Here is an 18,476-nt window from a genome sequence, read left to right as displayed (position 1 = left end):
ATGAAATAAAAGGCTTGTTGCTTTGAAAGGCAAGCTCTGTTCATGCATGTTTTCCACATTAGAGCCCTGCAGCCTAAAGCTCACTCCCAGCACTTGGCCCTGCTCCCTGCAGCCACATAGGAAGGGAAACATCACTTTAGATCCTATATTGCTTCCCAATAGAAGTTGAAGGTTCCTAGAGGTGGATTCTCTCTCTGGGCATCCCTCCCCACTGCTGCATCGCTTCCTCCCCATGAGGATGATTTTATGCTCAGGTGAATCATTAGGAAACATGAAAAGAGCTTTGTGTTTTTTGTGTTGTTTTTTTTTTTTTTTTGGGGGGGGGGGCCTTAATGCATTTGTTTCCACACCTTTGGGAGCACAAAAGCTTCTTCAGGGCTCTGACTCGAGTGGCCCGTGCTGTTCCAGCTGCAGTGTTTTGGGGCAGCTCACACGCTGGAAGGGATTCCAAAGACTGGTTCATTCAGGACAAAAAGTCTTTTATTTTACAGTTTTGGCCCTTCTTTTAGGTGAGAGGTCACATCCCAATGGATTTGCTGTCAGAAGTAGGGACACCCCCATAGTGACATAGGGACCTGTTGAAGAGCGTCCAGAGCAGGCAGTGGAGCTGCTGCGAGGGCTGGAGCAGCTCTGCTCTGGAGCCAGGCTGAGAGAGCTGGGCTGGGTCAGCCTGGGGAAGAGAAGGCTCCTGAAGGGGAGACCTGAGAGCAGCTCCAGTGCCTGAAGGGGCTGCAGGAAACCTGGAGAGGGGCTTGGGACAAGGGATGTAGGGACAGGCCAAGGGGAATGGCTTTAACCTGCCCGAGGGGAGACTGAGATGAGCTCTTAGGCAGAAGCTCTTCCCTGTGAGGGTGCTGAGGCGCTGGCACAGGGTGCCCAGAGAAGCTGTGGCTGCCCCATCCCTGGCAGTGTTCAAGGCCAGGTTGGACACAGGGGCTTGGAGCAAGCTGCTCCAGTGGAAGGGGTCCCTGCCCGTGGCAGGGGTTGGAGCTGGAGGAGCTTTAAGATCCCTTCTGTGACTCAGTGTGCGGGATCTCGGGGCCGCCCCACAGCAGAGGAGCCGGGGGCCGGGCCCTGCAGTACCCAGGTCCGGCTGTAGATGGCGCCGCGCTCCCGCCGGCGCCGCCGCTGCCCTCCGCCGCGGAGGGAAGGTGCCGTCGGGGCCTCAGGGGGTGACGAGGGATCCCCTGCGCGTCCCCTCCGCACATCCCGTGCTGCCCCTGCCCCTCCTTCTGCCCCCTCCCCACCGCCCTGCTCCCCCTGCCCTGCCCCATGTCCCGAGCCAGCTCCAGCACCCGCAGCTCCTCTGCCCCACGGGTGCCCCGTCCCCTCCGGGAGCAGCCTCCTGCAGCGTGTGACCATTTCACCCCAGAGCCGAGGCCCCGGCCGTGGGCCCCTGATGCACTGGGCACACGTGGGAGCCGGGACCAGCTCCGCTCCCACCCTCACCGCTGGGCCAGCCGCCCTCCAGCCGCAGCGTGGAGAGCCCGGGACCTGCCGTGGGGCCTGAAGCTGGTGCCCGGTGTGGGCAACCCCTGAGCAGTTAAACTGAGCTATGGAGCATCCATGGAGCGCATCCCCCTTTTCGTCCCTGGGGGAGTGACTCCCAAGGAGGAGCAGTGACCTTCCTCCTACCTGAGTCTGCCTCGCCCCAGCCCCTGCTCCCCATCCTTGCATCGCTTGTGTGCTGCAGGAGCGGATCCAGCAGGAGCAAATGCCCTGGATCTCTTGCGATAACCACCCCATCATCCCCATCCCCTCCTCCCGGTCACACCAGTCTTTACACTGGGCTCTCCCTGCCACGTGCTGGGGTGCAGAGCAGCACAACCCCAGCAGGCCCATCCTGGCCACCAGTGGCGCAGAACCAGCCCCCTTTGCTGCCAGAAGGGCTCTGTGGTCCTGAGCCTGTGTGCGGAGCAGGATGTGGGGTCCCACCTCTGCCCAGAGCCCTCCCTGCGTACGGAGCTGTTTTCCCTTGCTCCCTGTCATCCCATGGGAAGCAGACAGATGTCAGCAGGCGGGTGAGGGCTCACCCCTCAGCACAGAGCTCGTTTGACTCCATCCCCTTCCTCCTTTATTTATGGACCTTCATCCCAGCATGTCTTTGCCCTGATGGACGGCGTTTGCACATGTCCTCCTTATCCAGAGCATGGGGCTTTGCAGCCACTTCTCTCTTGACTGTAATTTTTAGCTCAGACACAACCAGAACTCCCACCCTGTCTGGGCGTCTCAGTGCACAAAACAAGACTAAACTATTTTGGGATGTTTTTCCCTTTTCCTCATACTTGGGTGCTTTCCCATGTGGCTAAGCCTTGCGAGCCTTGGGGAGGGTGAACCTGTTTCACACCCCCCCAAGACCTGCTCCTGGACCTCTCCAGACGCTTTAACCCTCCTCTGGCCATGGGCACCCCCAAGTGAGGCACCTTCGTGCTCCACTTGGGTTTGGGGGCTAGGAACGAATCCAGTGTCATGGGAAGGATCGATGGGAACAACCCTCCCAGGCTCCATCCGCACCACCCTTCCGTCACTTCCTCCCCATGGTGCCCACTGCTGTGTGCTGCTGCCCCACAGCATGGTGGGGATATGGGTCCAGAGCATGGGGAAAAGAGCCTGAAAACCACCCCTTTGCCTCCATCATTCCCGTTCCAGTCCTTGTTGCATGGCAGAGGCCGGCACGGAGCCGGAGGGATGTGCAAAGCTTCCCCCCTCCTGCCTCTGTCACAGCCAAGGGTCTCTCCATTGAAGTTTACTTCAAGGTCTTCATAACATTTCCAAACTGGAAAAATCTGTGCAGAGGGATGCTTTGTTTAAAGGAAGAGGGACCATAAAGATAAAGCCCGGCCCGGCCACAGCTCTCTCCCGCTGCAGGGACACAGCCCCGGCTGCAGGAAGAGCTTGTTTTCCTAAGGAGAAGTTGAAAGATTAAAAGGGGAGGGGGGGAGAAATCAGCCATTTGGAATCCTGTCCTGACGCTGCAAATACCCTCCTTAATAGATCTGTCTCGGTTTGTTACCTCATTTTAATTCATCATTAAACAAAGACAGCTGCCAAATTTCGCCTCTGGCTCCCAGCCTACAACTGACTCGGAGCCCTTGAAAAATAGACTATTTATGGTGCCTGGGCTTAAAGCTTCAATGTCTTGTATAAACTCTCCCCTTCCCCAGAGCAGCGTGGGGAGCTGCACCCGCAGTGCCCAGCCCCGAGCCCCGGACTGAGCCGGGAATGCGGGTCCCTCCGGCTGCCGCACAGCAGCGGCTGCACCCGTCCCAGCAGCATGCCCCGTGGACACGTGCTGTCCATGCGTGGGCAGGTGCCCCGTTCCCAGTGCCTTTGGGCAGAGTATCCCAATGCATGGGAGCATCCCTGCTTCCTCTGGGGCTGGCCAGGCCTCTGAGGGAGTCACAGAGTCATGGAATGGTTTGGGTGGAAGGGACCTTAAAGCTCCTCCAGCTCCAACCCCTGCCACGGGCAGGGACACCTTCCACTAGAGCAGCTTGCTCCAAGCCCCTGTGTCCAACCTGGCCTTGAACACTGCCAGGGATGGGGCAGCCACAGCTTCTCTGGGCACCCTGTGCCAGCGCCTCAGCACCCTCACAGGGAAGAGCTTCTGCCTTAGATCCAACCTGAACTTGCTCTGTTTTAGAAGCACCTGCAGAGGAGCCCAGGGCTGCTGCTCTGGAGCTGAGCTGCACTGCACCATGCTTAAAGCGCCCCAGTGGTGCTCTGACTGCACACACTACCACCAGTGTCCTGGTTTTGGGCACGCCCCTGCAGCAGCACCAGCAGCCCCTGAGCTTTGTCAGTGGGATCACACCACATCCCTTTGTGGGGTCTTCACCACTGTGAGCTCCTGGCTGCTGGGCTGGGAATGGGAAGGAGGTGATCAAACAACGGGGGTGCATGAGCCCCGTGGCCACCACATCATCCTGTGCCAGTGTGTCCACACGGATGTGGTGCTGGGATCCGCACTGCTGACCTGCCCCTCCTGGCCGGGGTTGGGAGCAGGGCCAGGCTGCAGGATGAGCTGCTCCAGCCACAGCTGGGAACGCGCAGCTCATCTGTCACAGTGCTCGTGGTGACACCAAACGCGTGTCACACGTGAGGGCTGACGGCCCCATCCCACCCACCCGGCTCCAGCCTCTGCAGCTAACATAAACTGTGGGATACACAGCCGGGATGGTGCTGGGAGGCTGCAGCTGGATGGGAACCAGCAAGGCGCGTGCGGTGCCAACAGAGCAGATCGTGTCCCCAGAACCTGCTGGACATGGGGAGCTGCCAGATCCAACCTCAGCATCTGGGTTCACCCCAGCAACCCCCTGGGACACCCCTGGTTTCCCCACCCCAAGCTAAGCCTGCGCTCCCCTGAGTGTGCTCTGCTCCCATGGGATTGCCAATGGAAACCCAAGCTGTCCACGGGCAGCACGGCCACACCACCTACCTGCCACTCACTGATGGCCCAGTGCCATCAACCTGCTCCATGCCCTGGGCTGTGAGGTCCAGAGGATGGAGCTGAGCCCCTCTGCTGCAGAGTGCTGTCAGCTCATGGGATAAAATCATAGAGACAGAGAATGGTCCGTGTTGGAAAGGACCTTAAAGCTCCTCCAGCTCCAACCCCTGCCATGGGCAGGGACACCTTCCACTGGAGCAGCTTGCTCCAAGCCCCTGTGTCCAACCTGGCCTTGAACACTGCCAGGGATGGGGCAGCCACAGCTTCTCTGGGCACCCTGTGCCAGCGCCTCAGCACCCTCACAGGGAAGAACTTCTGCCTTATATTTAATCTAAATCTCCCGTTTCAGTTTGAATCCATCACCCTGTGTCCTATCGCTCCAGTCCCTAATGAAGAGTCCCTCTCCAGCATCCTTGTAGCCCCCTTCAGACACTGGGAGCTGCTCTGAGGTCTCCACGCAGCTTCTCTTCTCCAGGCTGAACAGCCCCAATGTTCTCAGCCTGTCTCCATACAGGAGGTGCTCCAGCCCCTGCTCATCCTCGTGGCCTCCTTTGGACTTGCTCCAACAGCTCCATGTTCTTATGCTGGGGACACCAGCACTGCACACAGTGCTCCAGAACCTCCTCAGGGTGGCTATGGTGTTCTCCAGCTGCTGCCACATGGCACCCAGGTCTCCCTTGAAATGGAACCATCACCCTCCAAACGGATCCCTCCCTCTCCTCCTGTCACCCTGGCCTGGCTGGCAGCGCTGGACCCGCTGAGGCTGCACAGTGGTCCTGCCCCCCCTGAGCTCTTGTGGCCAAACCATCCTGAGACCTTCAGCAACCCAAGTCCGCTGTCAGTGGTGGCAGCGCTGTTAGTTCTGAACCCTAATGATGACACTTCAACAGCCCAGCAGTAGAGCAAAGGTCTGCTCTCCACCGCAGACATGAGGCTGCTTCCCTCTGTGCCGCTCTCCTAAAAGCCTGCTCCCAAAGGACCCTTTTTGGGGTAGCTCTGCCCTGCCCTGCCCAGCCACCCTTGAACAGACCCCTCCTGTGCAGTGTCCGGATGCGATGTGACTAACTTGCACAGGGACCATCGTGCCCGCTTTGGTCCGTGGCTCGGGTCTGCCCTGGCTCGGTATCTTCTTTGCCGAGGGCTCTGTTCACAAGCTCCGCGTACACGGACGTGGTGGGAGCCGAGGATTTGTGCTGGGGAAGGGCTGGGGGGACCCCTCCATCCATGTGGCTGCTTGGCCAGCGGCTCCTGCGCAGACCAGAGCCGTGTCTGTCCGTGTGAGCAGCCGGTTCAGCCCCGGCTGAGTTTACAGCCAGAGGGATATAAATAAACGGAAGGAAAAGGACTTTCGCTGCGCAGGGAGCGGTGTCCTGCGGAGCCCTGGGGCTGGATGGGTCCCAGGAGGGGTTTTCTTCAAGGGAGCTACCTGCTGCTGTCAAAAAATGGTAGAATCGCGGAGTCACAGCAGGGTTCGTGTTGAAGGGACCTTAAAGCTGGGGGGCAGCCACAGCTTCTCTGGGCACCCTGTGCCAGCGCCTCGGCACCCTCACAGGGAAGAGCTTCTGCCTAAGAGCTCATCTCAGTCTCCCCTCTGGCAGGTTAAAGCCATTCCCCTGCTGTGGAATCCCACAGTGGTTGGTTTTGGTTTGTTTGGAAGGGTGGAAGTTTGGGTGGGAGGAACCTGCCACCAGCAGCATCCCCAGCACATGGCACAGCAGTGGCACCCATGGAGCAGGGTGGGTGGATGTCATTCTGCTCTTCATCCCTCAGGAGAAAGGACCAGGGAGAGAATGTATAGAGCAGAGGCAGAAGAGGTGCAGGGAGCAAAGGCAGCAGCCTTTGGGGCTCGGTGTTAATGGAAAAAGAGGCAGAGACTGAGCAGAGGTGCTGCTCGCAGGCTGCTCCCTGCTTGGAAAACACCTTTGCACACCAGTGATGAGGACTGCACCCAGGAGGACCCTGTCTCCATCCAGGTTTCTTTTCCATCAGTGAGAGCCTGCAAACCTCCAGGCTTCAGCAAGACACTGACATCCAAAGGGAAAGCGTTGACTTAAGGGATGGTGAAGTATTAGAGGCTGCACTGGTGCAGCTCAGCCCAGCTCAGCTGAGCAGGATAGCCCAGGCTAGCCTAAGTCCCGAAAAAAGGGGGGTTATAGGTGGGAAAGTGGCATTCTGGGGGCTTTGATGCGTAGGTGAAGGGCACTTAGGAGCTCTTCGTTCTTCACTCCCAAGGATCAAACCTGGAGAAATGAAGTCGTTTGGGAGCTGCTGATGCAGCAATAAAGACAGTAGTGCTCAGAGCCCCGGGTGTTGGACCTCGGTGCTGTGCCCAGCCCAGACACTGTGACTTGGTCCCTGAGCTGTGGCAAGCCCCAGGCAGGTCCCGGTTCGCAGGTCCCAGCTCAGAGCCGTTTCTCCCCGCACCGGGACCAGTGGGATGCTCCCAGGGCCGGGAAGTGGGGCAGGAGCCTGTCAGGGCCGGGATCCCCACAGCAGCTTTTCCATCTGCCCCACTGCTCGTGCCGGGGTGCCGGAGGGGTGCAGAGGTTTGCGGGGGCCGCGGTTCGTGCGGGAGGTGGCAGCAGCCGGTGCAGCCCGGACCCGTGCCCAGCCCCGCGCCCCGCTGCGGGACACGGAGCCCCTCCAGCGCCAACCCAAACGTCCGCTGGCAGCGGTGGCAGCGTGGCCAGCATCGCTTGGAAGGCAGTTGGGAAGGGGAAGGGCGGGCTGTACCGCTGCCTGGTGCGCGCTGTTAATTCTGAACCCTAATGATGATTGAACCCACTTCAACACCACCACAGGTACTTTGCATCCCTATAGCAGAGCTGCGGTCTGCTCCCTCCCTCTGTGCCCTACAAACCTCCCGCTCCTAAAGGACGCTCCGAGCGGGAGCAATGGGAAGGGGGGGGACGGGGGGGGGACGGGCGGGGGGGTGGAAGCTCCGCCTCTTCCTTAACCCTTGCGGGGCCGGATCGGATCCCGCCGCCCGGGGCTGCGGCTGGGGATGCCCGAGACGCTGCGTAACGGGGCTGGGATCGGTGGGGAGTGATCCCCCCCCCACCGGACACAAGCAGAGACACGATCGCTTCGCACCCGCGGGGCTGCGCCCCCAAATTCCCCCGTTCACCTGAGCCGGGCAAGGTGCGAGTCCGGAGAGCCCCCGGCACCCCCCGGCACCCCCGGCACCCCCCGGCACCCGGCTCCCTCCGCTGCCCCACGGGCTGCAAGAAGTTAATTTGCCTTTGGAAGAGCAGCGCTCGGAGCTTGTCTAATTCCACCGCAGCAGCTCCTTGCGCTCTATTTTAAACCAGTTCTCCCCGTGCTTTAAGTTTATACAACCCCCCCCCACACACACCCAGTCCCTGCTCCCTGCTAAAAGCAGCCCTAACGCGCGGAGAAAGCGAGGAGGCACAAAAGCAGCATCTCTCCTCCGGGACACTGTAGCCCAGCCGAAAAGTTCCCAGGTAATTCGCTTTTCCTTCTTGATGCCTTTCTGCTCTTCAGCTGCTTTCTCACACGCGTTCGGTGCCGCTGACACACGGCACCTATGAGGGAGGCTGAGGTTGGGCATTGCCAGTGCTCCTGGGTCACTGGCGGGGCCTTGGTGGCCACTGGCTCCGTGTTGGGCTCTGTGCAGCCCATCCTGGAGCGTGGCACATGTTGGGGACCCGCACAAGGTGCTGTTAGGAGCTGGCCCTGCTGGAGAGGCCGGTGGGAGGGTGCTTTGCACGGAGTGGATGGTGGTGAAGGACCAGGCGCGGTTCCCAAAGGCTGCTCTGATGGTGAGCGTGACCCCACCACCCCATCAGTGCGGAGAGGAGGTGGCTCCTGGCTCTTATCCCTCTTGCTCCTTTGCCAGGAGGGGCTGTGGAGGGTAGCTCTGGTCGCACCAGATGCTCAACCCTTTGGAGCAACTTCTCCCTGTCTCACCCGTGCAACCCACAGAAACTGCTCCCGGTCGCTACCGCTCAGAGATTCGGGGCATTTATGGACTTTTTGTTTCCTTTAAACAAATGCACTGAAAAATGGTGCCAGCCACCAAGCCCTAATGTCATCTGTTGAGCACTGCAGTGCCCGGGGAGCACTGTCAGCCTCGTAAAGGGCTTTCTGGTGGCTCAGGGTTAATGCTTTCGAAAGCGCCGCCTTGGTCGCATTCCCAGCACAGTTGGGCTGTGTGGAGCGGGAAGAGCTGTCAGGATAGGGCTGTGCCTGTTATTCCTGCTCCTCCTCACAGGCTGCCTGATCCTGTGCTGCCCGTGGAGAACCTTGCTCCTCATCAGAGCAGCCCTCAGTGTGTGTACTTGTGTTCTGAGGAGAGGGATGAGGGTTTGGTGCTGTGCATCACAGCTGCTGCTTGCTGAGGTCCAGTTGGTTGACTTTTCCCTGCTGCCTCTTAGTGCCACAAACATCATTTCAGCTCTGGGTGGCAAAAAGCACCCCAAAAAGCAGAGAAATTAATGTTTTATTTCAGATTCCATGACCCCATCCCTCCTATAGACGTCATTTGTGAGGTGGCCTGAGGGACAGCAGAGTCAGTGACCCCCAGCTCCGTTGCTGCTCTCTCTGATGCTCTCTGTGTGTTTTGGTGGTCCAGCGGGCAGGGGAAGGGAGATGTGGTGCTGGTATGGAGTGTGCAGCCTAAAAATAGTTTTCCTCTTGTGCTCCATCTGAATGGGCAGCCACATATGACTGTACATGGATTGGTCTGATAGTCCCGTTTCGGTGTAAGAGACAAAATATCTTAGTTATGGCTTTGTTCTTCAGCTAACAATGGGTAGCTAAAAATATCCGACTTTGTTCCACTCAATAAAGCTCTCTCAAGGGGAGACACTAACGGTACGTTTTTGCCAAATCCTTGCAAAACACAGCCAAAGAAAATGCACATTTTTGCCAACAACTTTTCATAAAACATGGAACCAGAAGAAAACTCCATCCCGGCGCTGCTGCCTGCTCTGCTTCCAGGGACCTCCTCCCCGTGCCAGCATCCGGCCTTGGAATGCGGGCTGTGGGTGATGCGCCGCTCGTGCCTGGCAGGGGCACGTTGCCCCAGTGCTCCCAGTGGCGGGTGGTTGGTGGTCGCTGTGGTCTTGCTCCAATTCCCTTATTTCCCATTTGATGGCAGCCAGGGCTGGAGGGTGGCCAGGCCGGCCCCGTCCCGCTGTGCGAGCGCTGTGTTCGTGTTAAAAGCCTGGCAGGGCTGCTCGCAGCCTGACAGCCAAGAGGAAGCCAGCAGAGACCTCACTGAGCTGGCAGAGATGAGCTCTGCTGCGCTCACCCCATCTCCAAACAGAATCACCACGTCCCCACTGCTGCCATCCCGGCCCCTGGCTCCTCCCGACCAGGCAGGCACTGCATGGATGGGTGCTGCTCCCAGAGGAACCATCTCGCCACCGAGGAGCCAGCTTGCTCCTTGGGTGATGCTCACACCCTTGCCCTGCAGCATGGGCAGAGCAGGCCTGGGTGACCCCAGCTGAGGAAGCCCCTCTCTGGGGCAGAGCTGGTTTGGATGAGCCACGGTGTTTGCAGCAGGCCATTTACAAGGAGCTGGAGCCCAGTTTGGGTTGGGCTGCAGAGCTGCCCAGCAGGTGCTTAGAACCCCAGCCTGGTTTGGGTTGGAAGGGACCTCAAAGCTCATCGAGTTCCAACCCCTGCCAGGGGCAGGGACACCTTCCACTAGAGCAGCTTGCTCCAAGCCCCTGTGTCCAACCTGGCCTTGAGCACTGCCAGGGATGGGGCAGCCACAGCTTCTCTGGGCACCCTGTGCCAGCGCCTCAGCACCCTCACAGGGAAGAACTTGTGCCTTAGATCTAACCTGAACTTCCTGTTTCACTTCAAACCCATCACCCCTTTGCTTCCTGAGTGGGACCAAGGCTTGCTTTAGCTTTGCCCAGTATCAGGAAGGGATTGGGCTTCTTCCACCTTCTGTGGTCCTGCAGTTTTCCAGGGCTACAGATCATTCTTGCAGATCTTCTCTGAACACGTCCCCATTTTCCAGCATCCCTCCTGTTGTGAGGGCACAATGACCAGTAGTGATCTCCCCAATTCTGGATGTCTCGCTGTGCGGTGGTTGCTCTCCAAGCCACAGCGCCAGGTCCAGAGCTGCCATTCAACCAGTTTCCACTGTGCCCCTTCCTGCAATCTTGTCATGTTGCTGCTTTTCTCCAGGGTCATTCCGTGTGCATGTGGCTGTGCGAAAGCCACTGGCATCAGGTGGGGACAGGAGAACAGGAAAGCATGTGGGTTGCAGCAGAAGCAGTTCCCTGTGCCAAGACCTGTGGAGCTTGTTCAGTGCCAGCGAGCAGCTGAGGTTGCTGATGGAGGAGGATGTGAGCCAGGGGACACTGTGGCTCTTGCACACACTGAAGCAAAGCCTCTTTCTGCCTGGTGCTTATCCTGCTCCTTCCCCTGCCCTTCATGGAGGACCTGTCTCCTGCTCAGAGGCTGAGCTCTGGAGGTGGAGGAGCACATCTGTTGGGAAGCAGGGGCTGCCCGACCTGATCCATGCAGCGGTTGCTGCTGCACTGTTCCAGGAATGTTCTTGCTTTATTTCTTGGCCTTCTTGTCTGTTCCTGGAGAGGTGCTGAGTTCATGGATGGCAGATTAGATGGCAGAGATCCCATCCTGCTCCTGGGCTCAGGGTGTGCACGCACCCCTTGGGGTGGGGAGTGTGAACACAGGATGGAGCTCCCTGAGCTGGAGGGCAGGGACCTGCCAGGATGTTGCTTTGCCAGATGTGACACATCTGTGACAGGGTTATAAGTCACCGCCTGCCTTTGGGGCCTGGCAGGCTGGTTGTGCATGTAGAATCATAGAATCACAGAATGGTTTGGGTTGGAAAGGCCCTCAAGTTTATCCAGTTCATCCAGTTCCAACCCCCTCCAGTTCCAACACCTCACACTAAACCATGTCACCCAGGGCTCTGTCCAGCCTGGCCTTGAACAATGCCAGGGATGGAGCATTCACCACTTCCTTGGGCACCCTGTGCCAAGGCCTCTCTCACTCTCACAGTAAAGAACTTCTTCCTTATACCTAACCTGAACTTCCCCTGTTCCAGTCTGAACCCATCACCCCTTGTCCTGTCACTACAGTCCCTGATGAAGATGTCCCAGCACCGCCTGACTGCTCAGTGCAGGGAGTGTGCAGGTGGTCCCCTGCTCCTGAGGAAGCTCAGAGCATGGCTGAGGACATGGTGCCAGCTCAAGGCTTCCCTTGCCTGCGGGCCCATCAGCACTGCTGGAAGATGGTCCAGAGACACAGCACAGACCTTTGCACCCAATGGAGCAGAAAGAGGCGACAGGCCCAGACATGGGGACTTCTGGCTTGCAGGGGTAGCTGTGGACATAGGGCGTCATACATGAGAATGGCTCATCCAGCCATGGGACTTTCTAGCTACATGTTTGTGTCTGCATGGCCCCAAGATGCGATCTCATGACTGAGGGTTTATGAATGTGGCCTCCCCATGACCTGCTGTGGCCATCTCCTGTCCTGCAGCCAGTGCTGCTCATCAGGTGCTAATGGTTTAGCTTAAACCATGAGGTCCTTTCTGAGAGCCTCAGGTGGGACCATTGGATCGTCCAGATCTGTGTGTGTGGTGCCTGTGGCTTGCTGGTCAGCACGCTCTACGCTCTGGGTTCAAGAGCACTATGGGTTGTCCTGCTCTCTGGATTGTCCCTTCCACATCGTGGTGCTTAGTGTTTGATTCTGAAGCCAGAAGAGCCAGCGCAGTGACCTTCATGACTCTCTTCATGCCCACTGCACCTGGGACCTGCCCATGGCCATTGTGTGATGTGTCCCAGGCACACAGCAGCCACCGGCTTGGTGCTGTTGGCACTGTCCTGGAGGAGGCTGGGGACACACGTCTGCCTTCTCTGACTCATGGTGATTTATGTCCCAACATCAAGCCAAAAATACATGCTGCGTGCACGGGCCCGGTTGGAACAGATGCAGAGGGCTTATCAGCCATCCCCAGGGACTTCCTGGCTCTGGACCTCATTGGGAGGGTGTGATAGCAACCAGCACCCTCTGGAATGGGGCCATGCCCTCTCTCTGAGCTCTGGGGTGCTCATGCTGATGTTTGCTCATCTACCAGCACACTGTGCAGTGGGATTGCTGGTGTCAGCCCATGGGGAATCTCCTGGTGGGCCTGCAGATGTGTGATGAAGAACCTTTAGAACCAGTAGATGCCTTTGTAGAGCTGGGAAGGAGTTAAATGTACTAAAATAGATCCCAAGGTAAAGTGAGCAGGCTTTCCCACCCCGTCCCTCATGCTGGGATAGGATTAGCCCAGCCTGATGCACCAGCTCCTGTTTTCCCTTGGGTCTGCCCCAGCCCTGCACAGTGCAGGCATCACAGACCTTGGGGTGCCAAGAGCTGCTCTTGGGGAGCCTCAGGGCAGCTTTGGGGCTTGCTCTGTGCTCACCCCCTTCAGACACGTGGCCGTGGGTGAGCTGAGCGTGCACTCACGGCCATTCCTCATCCTTTGCCCCCAAGCTGTGCTCAGAAGGGAGAGAGGACTTCACTGTGTATCTCAGCGAGCACCATCCAGCCCTGGGCAGGCTCTGACCTCTCATGAGGAAGCCTGCCTGCGTCTTTGCGCATTAGCAGCAGGAATGGTGCCCAGTCTGTTGATATTCTTCATTCCCAGTAAACATCTAGGATACACCAGACACCTCAGCCAGGCTCCTGGCACCCTGCAGTTGTCCCTCTGCAGCATCCCTCTTCCCCTGCTAGAGCCTGTGCAAAGCCACTGCTGCTCTCTCTGTTGGCAGAGCTGCTTTTATCCTTTATGCTGTTTTTCAGGCTTCCCAAGGCCAGTGCATCCCCACATGCTGTTGTAGCCAGTGGAGGGGAAGAAAACAAAGTGGCTGTGGCCTACTGAGGATGAAAGCCCGGCGTACTGTGATGGAGAGAGGCTTGTCTGCTCCTAGGATGAGTTAGTGAGCAACAGGGTGATGCTGTTCCCATGGCACTTTACAGTGTATTACTCCCAGATTGAGTCATGCAACTTCCCTGCATTTCTAGAAGCTAAACTGCTGTTGAGGGAGAGCAAATGATGAGGAAGCAGGGCTGAGCATCCCGCTGCAGGAGCTGGTCTCAAGGCACCCTCCAGGGACTTGCTGAAGTGCAGAGGGACCTGGGGCTGGGAGAGCGACAGAAAGCACATAGACCCAACTGGGTGTGGATCCAGATCCAGCACATGTCTGCGCGTGATCTTCCCTATCTGCACTGCAGGCTGATGCAGTAAATCCAAGCAGAGCCCTGCCAGAGCAGGTCCTTTTGCGGGGCTGCCAGGCAGGGCATGGGGAGGGCGTTTAACTACCAGCAGCAGCACATCTCGCTCTGGTTTGTGCTGCAAGTAACAGCACCGTGCGTTCACAGCTGATGGAGAGTTGTGGTGCTGCGAGGGACTTGTGTGGGCTCAGGAAAGCTTCCTGGGAGAGTCTTTTCCCTCCCAGTGTTGCCACAAGAGCCTCAATTCCTGTCCCTGTGCCACAGGGGCTGCCCTGTGCCCCTGAGGAGGCCAGGGATGGATGCAGGCAGCTCGAGGAGTGCCCTATGCAGTGCATGCAGGCAGCTCGAGGAGTGCCCTATGCAGTGCATGCAGGCAGCTCGAGGAGTGCCCTATGCAGTGCATGCAGGCAGCTCGAGGAGTGCCCTATGCAGTGGATGCAGGCAGCTCGAGGAGTGCCCTATGCAGTGGATGCAGGCAGCCAGCTGCGCTGCTGCTCCCAGCCTCGCTGCTTCAGGCACGGTCCTTCAGGTGGTGTTTGGGCTTGGTCCATCCCTTGGTCCATCTGGGACATGTCCTGACACTGGCAGTGTTCAAAGGCCAGGCTGGACAGAGCCTTGGGCTGTATGGTCTAGTGGAAGGTGTCCCTGCCCATGGCACAGGGTTGGATCTGAATGAGCTTGAGACCCTTTCCAACCCAACCCATTCTATGATTCTATTGGTCCTGGGCACAGTGTGATGAAGGCACCTGGGACAAGGGACAGGGATGTCACTTGGAACCATGACAGATGGTTTGCTCAGTGGGGAGGTGCATTTGGCTCAGCCCTGGGTGCAGGACGTGACCTGCTGCTGTCACTAGAGCACAAGGGACTTACTAAAGCTGGGCCATGAAGAGTGCACTGAGGAGTGATGCTTACAGCAGTTAACCCATAGCACACTGCCAGGTCTAGAAAGAGATAAGGGATGTCTGAGCGCGGAGTGGGAGGCAGCAGCTCTTTGGAGACGAGCAGGATGTGCCAAGAGCCCCGTGTTTGTGCTCTGGAGATGGTCAGCACTCCCGATAATGCATCCGTGCAGGCTCTTCCGTCGGGGTTCTCAGCCGCGCAGCGCACCGGTGGTATCTGCTCCCCTGCACCGCCTCCCCAGCACGCACGCTGGCTGCCCAGCTCCCCAGCCATTCCTCATGGAGAAATTCAACTTTCTGAAGTCTGCAAGCCTGCTAAGAATAAACCTAATAAATTAGCGAGCGCATTCAGAGCGCACCCCTGCTCGCTGATCTGGCATTTTAATCTACTGGTGAAGCTATCCAGAGTGTTTGCGCAGCGTGTGGCCAAGTCTTGACATCTTTGCATGCTGCTATTGTCAGTACAGCTCCTGACCCTTTGCAAAGGGATGGCAGGAGGAGTGGATTTATAAGAATCTTCCACTGGCGAAGGTAGCGGAGTTGTTCCTGCTCACACACGCGCTGGAATTATCTCCCTGAGCTCATCTTTGCCCGTTATTCCGATCCAGTGGATGAGATACCATTAAACAATGCAGCTGGTTTATGTTCTCCAGGGCTACGCATCCTCTTCAGTGACACACATTCTTTGCAGGTCAGTTGTAAAACATGTTTGATGCTGGCACACAGGCAGCTGGAGCAAACTGAAGCCACTCTTTCTCCTGGGGAATGACGGCAGTGGTAGCTGCAGGTTGGAATGGCCTCTGCCCTGTTAAGGCAAGAAGTGGAAGCTGGGAGAGGGGACTCATGGAAGCAAGACAAGGGGCAAACAGCTCAGTGCAGGGCCCCACACAGAGAAAAACCCTGAGGAATTTGAAAGAAGTAGAAAAGCCTCATTTTCTTGAGAAAACAATTCATAAAAAGTTGATTTGGAAAAGGATGGAAAAGGAGAGCCATGAAAGAATAAAAGAGCTGTAAAGGGCAAGGTAAGGCAGAGGCCACAAATGCCCTGCTGTGATATGAGAAGGGGAAGGAAGTTACTGGGTCTGCCCGATACTCTGAACCTGGCCAGCTCTCTGTCCCTTCCCAAATTCACCTTCCACACTGCTTGACCATAACTGACCCTTCATGTTGGAGGCCTGTTCAGCAACCTTGGGTCCTACGCAGACCCACAGAGTTCAGAACACCTTGGCTCCCAGGCTGCCAGGGTAAGGAGGTCCAAGCGAGCAGGTCTGGGAAGGAGGAGAGGTTGCTTCTGCCATGTTCCATGATTTAACAAAGCTCTGTGAGATCAGTGCAGCTCTAACAAATGGGCATAGCTTTTTTGTAGCAACCTCACCAGGAAAAATGCCCATGTTGAAGCCTTTGCTGTCAATGAGGCATGACTGAAAGGGAACAGTGGGACTCGGCCTTTAAATATGAGCAAAGTCATCAGGAGTAGTGGCGGTTTAATTTTCAGAGTTCCTTTTCATCTTTGTTTGCACTAAGAGGCCTTCAGATACCTTTGTGACTATCCAGTCTGGATAGCAGGGGTAATCTGAGCCCAGATTTATTCCTGAGCAAGCAACCAAGCATGATGCATCATTTACTCATGGCGGAGATTCCCACACTGCCTCAGTAAATTGCTTCAGTGCCAGTAAGGATGATGCCACGTTACTAGTTTGTTTGCCTAACTTTAGGTTCCGCATGTTGGATCACACTAAAGCTCTGTCTGTGAGGCTGGAGAGTCTTCTGTGGGGAAATCCCTGTGGTCTAGATACCACAGCAAGCAGAACATGTTGAGCTCTGGCAGTGTCTCACTGCAAGGCTGGTCCTCTTTGGTCATCCTCATGGCTTTCCCTCCAATCTCTCAACATCCTGGTGCACAGTGAGACCCAGAACCATGTTCTGGCCGGACACAGGTGCCCAAGTGTGGGGCAGTGTAATTTCTGGAGGCTGCTGGTGTCCTTTTGGCCACCTTCACGTGCGAGGAAGGTACAGCCAGACTCCCATGGGTCTCACAGTCACCACTCCCCAGGACAGAGCACCCTCACTTGTGTTTGTGGCTGATAATCTGTGCCTTGTTCCTAGATGTATGACTATATTTGGCTGTATTAACTCTGCTTGTGCCCAGTGTAACCAGCAACCCAGGCCATTCTGCAGCAGTGAGCTGGCTGCTTCTCTCTTTGCTGGTCTCACAAGCTCAGTGTCATCAGCAAACATTGCCACAGATGATTTAATAGTTCTTGCAGATCATTGATAAAACTGCTGAGTAGCAGAGGGGCAGGACCCGGCCCCTGGGGACCCCACTGAACCCACCCTGCTGGGTGAGGAGTTCCTACTTACAATTGCATCTGAGACACGTCACCTAGCCAGCTGCGAATCAATTCCATATGTGCCATGTTGATCGTGTATTGTTCTAGTTTCTTCATCACACTGTCACACAGGACCAAGGCAGTTGCCTTGCAGAAGTCTGTTCCACCACCAATATTGTTTTTCTCAATCAAACAATTTCAGGGAGAAAATGGATCCGAGTTTGACACGTTCTGCTTTCCACAGTCTGTGTCAATTGGCATTAGTCATATTTGACTTAAATCTCTATTTGTTGTATGCTGTGGCAGCCTTTGGAGGTGAGTGCCTAGCGCTAATGCCAGGCTGGCCAGTATCTGCTCCAGCCAAACACTTCCATAAACACTGGCTTTCTTCTATTGCTGTTGTTTGCTGTAGCACATCCATCCACAGATAGAATAAGACACCCAACAGCTTCAGAAAGAGCTATATTTATTCCCTTTATATTGAGAGAAATGGCTTCTCATTAGCTTCAGGTTTGCAGCCCATACGTTGTCCTCAGCTCTTGGCTTTCCTTATAGGCTCTCTACAGTTTCACACTTCTCATTCATTATTGCCAGTTTCCACTTTCTTAAGTTATAGATGCTCTTCTTTGACACAGTTGTCTTCACTTCCCCCTCAAGCCAGAGGGATGGTTTTTGTCTTTTTGCTTTAACCAATGTTGCATCTTTCTCAATTGTGGGATTGTGGTTTTGGGGCAGCGCGTCAAATGTTTCCCAACAATTCCCACTTAGCATTCACGTTTTTCTGATTAAATTCCTTCTCCCAATTGATTTGGTTCCTAATTGTTTTCAGCTCTCTTAAACTCAAATCTTTTTAGCATTAAGGCGATGTATTTTCAGAGCAGAGCTTCACTTGAAATGTTTTCTTCATTGTCATTTTGCTCGTCAGTCAAATGAAAGCAAACACCAACTCTCAGAGACATTTGGCAGCGTTGTAGGGTCACAGAAGTGGGAAACGCAAACCCTTCTTGAGAAAAGATGTTTTCCTGAAGTGCTGTTTTGTCAAAATCCATGTTAATTTGACTGAAATGAGGCTTGTCTAAAATCCAGCAGCGTGAAGGTGCCATTGTCCCTCTTTTAGCAACTGAAGATTGAGACATTTAGTCTGAAACTCCAGATTTCCCCTCCATTTTGAGTTTGGCAGCTAAACAGGAGGAACTCTGCAGTCAGTGTGTGTGGAGCTGTGCAGATGGCACTGGAAACCCAATTTCCTTTTTTCTTTGTTTTGGTAGGAAATGTACGCTCTTGAAACGGTGACTTTGACACCCAAAGCACCTCATTCCAGTGACAAAACTTTAGAGCAAACACTTGCGACTCATTCTGTGGAAGGTGCCTACAGCTCAATGTCTCTTGTGGCCCAGCTCATGGCAGGACTTGTGTCCATGACGAGAGGGTGATGGCTGTGGATACGGCTGAACAAGCCATTGCAGGCACAGAAAACCATGGGGGGCAGGAGGGCAGTGGCCACTCAAGCCATGGGGTTGGGTCTCTGCTGACCCACAGGAGTTGTCAGCACAGTCCCAGTCTGTG

At 56.2% G+C, this 18,476-nt stretch overlaps 1 protein-coding gene across 3 annotated transcripts in view; it reads left to right on the top strand.

Annotated features, from left to right (window-relative positions):
- The first annotated feature begins 7,646 nt into the window (after nucleotides 1-7,646).
- The window catches only part of MYOCD (myocardin), a 225,828-nt gene continuing 214,998 nt past the window's right edge, over nucleotides 7,647-18,476 (top strand). The window contains exon 1 of one of the 3 annotated variants that reach the window (XM_061461915.1): nucleotides 7,647-7,911. The gene's annotated coding sequence lies outside the window, so the exon portion shown is untranslated. The remainder of the gene's footprint in view (nucleotides 7,912-18,476) is intronic. The other 2 variants (XM_061461919.1, XM_061461918.1) reach the window with 2 other exon arrangements.

Source organism: Pezoporus flaviventris, unplaced genomic scaffold (assembly GCF_033815535.1).
Source record: "Pezoporus flaviventris isolate CSIRO_AGI_PZ_B2104156 unplaced genomic scaffold, CSIRO_AGI_Pfla_v1 ptg000034l, whole genome shotgun sequence".
NCBI classification, from domain to species: Eukaryota; Metazoa; Chordata; class Aves; order Psittaciformes; family Psittacidae; genus Pezoporus; species Pezoporus flaviventris.
The sequence above is the reverse complement of the archived record's forward strand: the minus strand, read 5'-3'. Positions and strand labels throughout refer to the sequence as shown.